The sequence below is a fragment of the Neovison vison genome, chromosome 4 (genome assembly GCF_020171115.1).
Source record: "Neovison vison isolate M4711 chromosome 4, ASM_NN_V1, whole genome shotgun sequence".
Taxonomy (NCBI): domain Eukaryota; kingdom Metazoa; phylum Chordata; class Mammalia; order Carnivora; family Mustelidae; genus Neogale; species Neogale vison.
The window spans coordinates 169070882-169080458 of NC_058094.1; positions in this window are offsets into that span (position 1 = coordinate 169070882).

Consider the following 9577-nt stretch of genomic DNA (forward strand, 5'->3'; position numbering starts at 1 on the left):
TTCTCAAATAAACAAAATTAGAAAAATGAGCATAACTTTATTCTATAATTATTTTACATAAAATGAATCTAAACCTTGATCACCATTCTTATCTTCTAATTGCTGTATCATGATAATCACACTTCCTAACATTTCCCATCTCCTAGCCAAATCATTTATAAAAAGCTATAAAATGTGTCATACATTTGATTTTCACCAAAAAAACAAAATCTAACAAAAGGTCAAGAAACCAAAAATTTGGGGGGAGGAGTCAAGATGGCAGAGAAGTAGCAGGAGATCAGCTAGATAGTTTATCAAACCATTCCAAACACCTACAAATCCAACAGGAGATCTAAGAGAAGAGCATCAATTCTAGAAACAGAAAATCGACCACTTTCTGAAAGGTAGGACCGGCAGAGAAGTGAATCCAAAGCGATGGAAAGATTGACCTCCTGGGCAGGGGCCAACTCCTGGCAAGTGGCAGAGCCACAGAGCACAAAATCAGGACTTTTAAAAGTCTGCTCCACTGAGGGACATCGCTCCAGAGGCTAAACTGAGGTGAAGCCCACGCAGGGACAGCATGGCCTCAGGTCCCGTGGGGTCACAGAAGGATCAGGGGTGTCTGAGTGTCACAGAGCTTACAGGTATTAGAGCGGGGAAGCTGGCTACAGAGACAGATCTGAGGAGTGAGCTCTCAACTTGGGGTTACCTTGAACCGTAATCCGTGGCACAGGCCACTGCTCTGTGAGTGGGGTCCCCACAAGATCCAGGGAGACCACCCCTGGAGGAGCCCAGGGATCTGCAGGGTTCAGAGACTCCAGGCAGAGCTGTGTGCCGGAGACAGAGATGCTTGGTCACAGGCTGGGTGAGCTCGGAGCACAGCCAGAGGCCAGGGAGATGAGAGTGATTGAGCAATTTTCTCCAAGCACGGCCAGAGGCCAGGGAGACGGGAGTGATTGTGCACTTTTCTCTGAGGGTTCACTGAGGAGAGGGGCCCCGAGCTCTCAAGTCCTCTGGCCTGAGATTGGGAGGCCGCCATTTTCATTCCTGTCCTCCGGAACTCTACGGAAAGCATTCAGGAAACAAAAGTTCCCAAAAGCAAACCTGAGCGGATTACTTAGCCCGGCCCTTGGTAAGGGCAATGCAATTCCACCTCCGGCAAAGACACTTGAGAATCACTACAACAGGCCCCTCTCCCAGATGATCAAAAAGAAATCCAGCCAAGACCAAGTTCACTTATCAAGGAGAACAGCGTAATTCCAGAAGAGGAAAAAGCAAAGCATGGAATTCATGGCTTTCTCCCAGTGATTCTTTAGTCTTGCAAAGTTAATTATTTTTTTAAATTTTATTTCTTTTTCTTCTTCTAAATTTTTTTTAACTTTTACCCTTTCCTCTTTTAATGTTTTTTAACTAGTTTATCTTAACAATAACTTTCATTAAAAAAACAATCTTTTTTGAACCTTCATTATTATAGTCAAATTTTATCCTTCATTGTATCTAACTTAATTTTTTGTACACACATAGGGTTTTTTCTTCTAAAAAATTTGGGGTATAACTTCTTTTAATAGATCAAAATACACCCTAAATCTAGCACTGCGCTTTTTCTAGTCTCCAGTACAAGAAAATTCTCTCCACTTTCTTTTTCTTTATTCTCCCAACCAACTTACCTATCAACTCCTTTTTGAGAGATTTAAAAAAATTTTTTTTCATCTTTATAGTCATATTCCATCACTTCATTGTGTTTACCCTTATATATGTTTTTCATTCTTTAAAATTTTGGGAGGTAGTTTCTTCTAAGAGACCAAAATACTCTCAAAATTAAGTGGGTAACACTGTTCTAGTCACCAGTCTAATATATATATATTTTTTGGTTTTGTTTTCCTTTTTCTTTTTTATGTTTTCTTTATTTGTATTTTTTTTAAGGTTGTTTTTTTTTTTTCCTGTACTTCTTTTTACCCCCTGTCTTCCCCCCACAATTTGGGGTCTCTTCTGATTTGGTTAAAGCACATTTTCCTGGGGTCTCTGCCACCCTTTTAGTATTTTATTTGCTCCTTCATATATTCTTACCTGAACAAAATGACAAGGAGGAAATACTCACCACAAAAAAAAGAACAAGAGGCAGTACCGAAGGCTAGGGACCTAATCAATATGGACATTGGTAATATGTCAGACCTAGAGTTCAGAATGACGATTCTCAAGGCACTAGCCGGGCTCGAAAAAGGCATGGAAGATATCAGAGAAACACTGTCCGGAGAGCTAAAAGCCCTTTCTGGAGAAATAAAAGCACTAAAATCTAACCAAGTTGAAATCAAAAGAGCTATTAATGAGGTGCAATAAAAAACTGAGGCTCTTACTGCCAGGATAAATGAGGCAGAAGAAAGAATTAGTGATATAGCAGACCAAATGACAGAGAATAAAGAAGGTGAGCAAAAGAGAGACAAAAAATTACTGGACCACAAGGGGAGAATCTGAGAGATAAGTGATACCATAAGACGAAACAACATGAGAATAATTGGGATTCCAGAAGAAGAAGAAAGAGAGAGGAGAGCAGAAGGTATATTGGAGAGAATTATTGTAGAGAATTTCCCTAATACAGCAAAGGGAACAAGCATCAAAATCCAGGAGGTACAGAGAATCCCCCTCAAAATTAATAAGAATAGGTCCACACCTCGTCACCTGATAGTAAAATTAACAAGTCTTAGTGACAAAGAGAAAATCCTGAAAGCAGCCCAGGAAAAGAAGTCTATAACATACAAGGGTAAAAACATTAGATTGGCAGAAGACTTATTAACAGAGACCTGGCAGGCTAGAAAGAACTGGCATGATATATTCAGAGCACTAAAGGATAAAAACAGGCAGCCAAGAATACTACATCCAGCTAGGCTATCACTGAAAATAGAAGAAGAGATAAAAAGCTTTCAGGACAAACAAAAACTGAAAGAATTTGCAAACACCAAACCAGCTCTACAGAAAATATTGAAAGGGGTCCTCCAAGCAAAGAAAGACCCTAAAAGTAGTAGATCAGAAAGGAACAGGGACAATATACAGTAACAGTTATCTTACAGGCAATACAATGGCACTAAATTCAAATCTCTCAATAGTTACCCTGAATGTAAATGGGCTAATTGCCCCAATCAAAAGACACAGTGTATCAGAATGGATAAAAAAAAAAAAAAAATCAATATGCTAACTAGAAGAAACTCATTTTAGACCCAAAGACACCTCCAGATTGAAAGTGAGGGGATGGAAAACAACTTACCATGCTAAAGGACATCGCAAGAAAGCAGGGGTGGCAATCCTTATATCAGATCAATTAGATTTTAAGCCAAAGACTACAATAAGAGATGAGAAAGGACACTATCTCATACTCAAAGGGTCTGTCCAAAAAATCTCACAATTTTGAATATCTATGGCCCTAACATTGGAGCAGCCAACTATATAAACCAATTAATAACAAAATCAAAGAAACACATCGACAATAATACAGTAATAGTAGGGGACTTAAACACTCCTCTCACTGAAATGAACAGATCATCCAAGCAATAGATCAATGAGGAAATAAAGGCCTTAAATGACACACTGGACCAGATGGACATCACAGATATATTCAGAACATTTCATCCCAAAGCAACAGAATACACAGTCTTCTCTAATGCACAAGGAACATTCCCCAGAATAGATCACATCCTGGGTCATAAATCAGGTCTCAACCAGTATCAAAAGACTGGAATCATTCCCTGCAGCATATTTCCAGACCACAATGCTCTGAAGCTAGATCTCAGTTACAAGAGGAAATTTGGAAAGAATCCAAATACATGGAGACTAAACAGCATCCTTCTAAAGAATGAATGGGTCAACCAGGAAATTAAAGAAGAATTGAAAAAACTCATGGAAACAAATGATAATGAAAACACAATCGTTCAAAATCTGTGGGACACAACAAAGGCACAACTGAACCAGGAAGATATAGAAAACCTGAACAGACCCATAACCAGTAAGTAGATTAAAACAGTCATCAAAAATCACCAAACAAACAAAAGCCCAGGGCCAGACAGCTTCCCAGGGGAATTCTACCAAACATTTAAAGAAGAATTAATTCCTATTCTCCTGAAACTGTTCTGAAAAATAGAAATGGAAGAAAAACTTCCAAACTCATTTTATGAGGTCAGCATCACCTTGATCCCAAAACTGGACAAGGATCCCATCAAAAAAGAGAATATCCAAAAAAGGCCAATATCCTTGATGAACACAGATGCGAAAATTCTCACCAAAATACTAGCCAATAGGATCCAACAGTACATTAAAAGGATTATCCACCACGACCAAGTGGGATTTATTCCAGGGCTGCAAGGTTGGTTCAACATCCGCAAATCAATCAATGTGATACAATATATTAATAAAAGAAAGAACAAGAACCATATGACTTTCTCAATAGATGCTGAAAAAGCATTTGACAAAGTGCAGCATCCCTTCCTGATCAAAACTCATCAAAGTGTAGGGATAGAAGGCACATACCTCAATATTATCAAAGCCATCTATGAAAAACCCACTGCAAATATCATTCTCAATGGAGAAAAACTGAAAGCTTTTCTGCTAAGGTCAGGAACATGGCAAGGATGACCGTTATCATCACTGCTATTCAACATAGTACTAGAAGTCCTAGCCTCAGCAATCAGACAACCAAAAGAAATTAAAGGCATCCAAATTGGCAAAGAAGAAGTCAAACTATCATTTCTTGCAGATGATATGATACCATATGTGGAAAACCCAAAAGGCACCACTCCAAAACTGCTAGAACTTGTACAGGAATTCAATAATGTGTCAGGATATAAAACCAATTCACAGAAATCAGTTGCATCTCTCTACACCACCAACAAGACAGAAGAAAGAGAAATTAAGGAGTTAATCCCATTTACAATTGTACCCAAAACCACAAGATACCTAGGAATAAACCTAACCAAAGAGGCAAAGAATCTATACTCAGAAAACTATAAAGTACTCATGAAAGAAACTGAGGAAGACACGAAAGAAATGGAAAAATGTTCCATGCTCCTGGATTGGAAGAACAAATATTGTGAAAATGTCTATGCTACTTAAAGCAATCTACACATTTAATGCAATCCCTATCAAAATCCCATCCATTTTTTTTTTCAAAGAAATGGAACAAATAATCCTAAAATTTATATGGAACCAGAAAAGACCTCAAATACCCAAAGGAATATGGAAAAAGAAAGCCAAAGTTGGTGGCATCACAATTCCGGACTTCAAGCTCTATTACAAAGCTGTCATCATCAAGACAGCATGGCACTGGCACAAAAACAGACACATAGATCAATGGGACAGAATAGAGAGCCCAGAAATAGACTCTCAACTCTATGGTCAACTAATCTTTGACAAAGCAGGAAAGAATGTCCCATGGAAAAAAGACAGTCTCTTCAACAAATGGTGTTGGGAAAATTGGACAGCCACATACAGAAAAATGCAACTGGACCATTTCCTCACACCACACATGAAAATAGACTCAAAATGGATGAAGGACCTCAGTGTTGGAAAGGAATCCATCAAAATCCTTGAGAACACAGGCAGCAACCTCTTTGACTCAGCTGCAGCAACTTCTTCCTAGGAACATTGCCAAAGGCAAGGGAAGCAAGGGCAAAAAAGAACTATTGGAACTTCATCAAGATCAAAAGCTTTTGCACAGCAAAGGAAACAATTAACAAAACCAAAAGACAACTGACAGAATGGGAGAAGATATTTGCCAACGACATATCAGATAAAGATCTAGTATCCAAAATCTATAAAGAGCTTAGCAAACTCAATACCCAAAGAACAAATAATCCAATCAAGAAATGGGCAGAGGACATGAACAGACATTTATGCAAGGAAGACATCCAGATGGCCAACAGACACATGAAAAAATGCTCCACACCACTTGGCACCAGGGAAATACTAATAAAAACAACAATGAGATACCATCTCACACCAGTCAGAATGGCTAAAATTAACAAGTCAGGAAATGACAGATGCTGGCGAGCATGCAGAGAAAGGGGAACCCTCCTACACTGTTGGTGGGAATGCAAACTGGTGCAACCACTCTGGAAAACAGCATTGAGGTTCCTCAAAAAGTTGAAAATAGAGCTACCCTATGACCCAGCAATTGCACTACTGGGTATTTACCCTAAAGATACAAACATAGTGATCCGAAGGGGCATGTGCACCCGAATGTTTATAGCAGCAATGTCCACAATAGCCAAACTATGGAAAGAACCTAGATGTCCATCAACAGATGAATGGATAAAGAAGAAGTGGTAACATATACACAATGGAATACTATGTAGCCATCAAAAGAAATGAAATCTTGCCATTTGCGATGACGTGGATGGAACTAGAGGGCATTGGGCTTAGTGAAATAAGTCAATCAGAGAAAGACAACTATCATATGATCTCCCTGATATGAGGAAGTGGAGATGCAACGTGGGGGGTTTGGGGGGTAGGAAAAGAATAAATGAAACAAGATGGGATCAGGAGAGAGACAAACCATAAGAGACTCTTAATGTCACCAAACAAACTGACGGGGCTGGGGGGAGGGGATTCAGGAGAGGGTGGTGGGGTTATGGACACTGGGGAGGGTATGTGCTATGTTGAGTGCTGTGAAGTGTGTAAACCTGGCAATTCACAGACCTGTACTAATAATAATACATTATATGTTTATTAAAAATTTTTAAAAATAAGTACATAAATAAATAGAAACCAAAAATTCCTCAGTTACTAAAAACACAATTCTGAATAACTTCACTCTTCTGAAATCCAAAGAAGTGGTTTAGCATACATGATCAAAATATGGATATGGAGAACACTCATTTGGCATCATAATGGATTCTAGGCCATGTATGATCTGTCGTCATAAACCAAGCAATTACAGGAATCAGACATTTCTGTGGAGCTTACTTTAAAAGGTTTCTGATTTCACAAACAATGACATGTTTATCTTTGTATCCCCAGGGCCTCTGGCACAGTAGCTGGTACATAACATTGTAGGTAATCAATCAACTACTCACAAAATGGACAATGATACTTCATTTGGAAGAGAAGATGCAATTCCTGTTATCTTTATGTAACATCATTAGATCACTCCCCTCCCCACTCTAAGACCTTTCTTTGGAAAGGAGATAAAAATCAGGCAACTAAATGAAAATATAGTTATAACAGACAATTTTAGAAGAATAGCAGTTAGTAAAGAGAAGAGTATTTGATCATAAAAGGGTTCAGAAAATAAGCAAAGAAAAAAAAAGCCATTAAGAATTACAGAGAAAAATGACAGGGCACCTGGGTGGCTCAGTGGGTTAAAGTCTGTGCTTCCGCCTCAGGTCGTGATCCCAGGGTCCTGGGATAGAGCCCCGCATCAGGCTTTCTGCTCAGCAGGGAGCATGCTTCCTCCTCTCTGTCTGCCTGCCTCTCTGCCTACTTGTGATCTCTGTCTGTCAAATAAATTAAAAATCTTAAAAAATAAAATAAGATATATAGAGAAAAATGAAAGGGAGGGTATAGGAATGGTAGGTAGTAGGAATGAGGAATAGTTACTATGTTACAATTGTCAACAGCAGAAATTAGTGAAGACTTAGGGCTCAAATGGAAAACTTCAGCTAATCAAAGAGAGAAGCAAAACCAGAACACCATAGATTAAGGAGAAAAATGTAAGGGTATTCAGAAAAATTAAAGTCTGATACATATTATTTATCAAAATATTATAAATAGCCTAAGGTCTTGAGGTTTGGTTTTGTTTTTACTAACAGTTTTGTATATAAAGTTCACTTTTCTTAAAAAAAAATGTAGCATTTTTGGTGTAACTTCTAAAAAATGACTAATCATATCTATTTGTGAAAATATTCATTCTTTCAGAATAGCAGCTGTGAGTACTTTTATTTTTTCCAATATTTACCGAAAATAATTTCAAAAGACTCTGATGACGGAGAAGACAATCTTCATTATTCTCAATGAATACAGAGCATAGATTTTCTAAACTGTTTTGTAGATTATCCTATTGTATGTCCTCTCTCCATAAAAGCATCTCAAATTTTAGTTCTAGATTATCTCGAAAGTTTGAAAAAAAATAAACAGTATTTCATAAACTTTTCTGGAAATATTTCTATTTGACATAGAACATAATATCTATACTGACTTGAGTGGGAACAGAGAAAGAAGGTTGTCAGATGGGATCGGGAGCGTTCAGGGTGGTATGGCCATAGACGAAAGAAGGTTGTCTTAGAGGCTGTGTTTCCTGGCTTACTAATGTCAGGACAACACTGGACAAATTATTTTATAAGAAATGATTTGGCGGATTCAATTTTTCCCCTCCCTATTACTCATGAAGAAGTCTAGAAATTGAACAGAAGCAAATAGGCATAGCACCTTTCATTGTCTGTTAACATAAGACAATTTTTAACATAGCCCAGGGCAGGGAAAGGCAGATGCTCTTATGTTATAATAAGGCCAGAGTTATTAGTTATTTGTTTGTTACAAATAAGGTCAAAGTTATGTTAATGGAAGGAATATGAATTTCTTCTAGAGACCAGATGGGGACCTTTAGAAATAAATGAGTCATCACAGCAGGAGGCGTGTTTGATTTCAGATATTTGGGTGAAAACAAGCTATAGCCTGGAGTGAAAACCCCTGCTCCACAGTATCATCTATTTCCTCTTTCTTAAAAAAAAAAAAAAAAAAAAAAAAAAAGTCCTCATTACATATCTCTAACACAGCCCAAAGACACAAATGCTAGCACAAAGTGTCGCCCTCTGCAGGCCAGCAGGAAACCACCAACATAAAGGAGGAAAGTTTTTAGCTACTGCTGTAGGCTGCAAAATCTGAGCCCTAAGAGATAAATGGGATCAGAGTGGTTGGAAAATCCCATGTATCTGTGTATATGTGTGCTTAGGGTGGGGAAGGGGGCCATCCAGACCAGAGGGAAAAAGGTTAAAGGGAGAAGACTGAGGGAAAGGGACAGAAAATGGAGAAATTAAAGTTTAATATGGTCAGGTGGAACCTGTACCCATTCCACACCTCAAAACCTAAGCAAACTAAGTGACCCTGATGTGACAAGAAGTCAAGTAGCTAAGCACCTTATCTTCCATCTACACAACTAAAAACTAACTTTAGTCAGCTACCTGAAGCCTGGAGTAAATTCTTCAAATTTCTCTTAATGGTCTCTATATTTATTTTGGGAATAGGCGCTTACGGCAGAATCTAGAGTACAGAGGTTATAGCTCCCATGCCATGATCATCAGTGGACTTTGGCAGCATCCTTCATGTGTTTTACTAGCAATGGGATCCACGCACAAGGCCAAGTTAGGTAGACCAGTCATCCCTTTTTTCCCCCCTCTTCCAAAAAGTGGCTCCAGGGCAACAGAGGCATGAGGATGGGAGAGTAAAGGAAAGACCACTACACGGATTACAGAGAATGTTATTTCTCTTGAAATAGGGCTATCCTCGGTATCAGATTCTGCAAATGTAAAACAGTGATCACCAGAAAAATTTCTTCCCTTGCCAGAGCCTTTCAAATACCACAATTATAGTTCTTCAAAAAGAAAAAAAAATGATGATC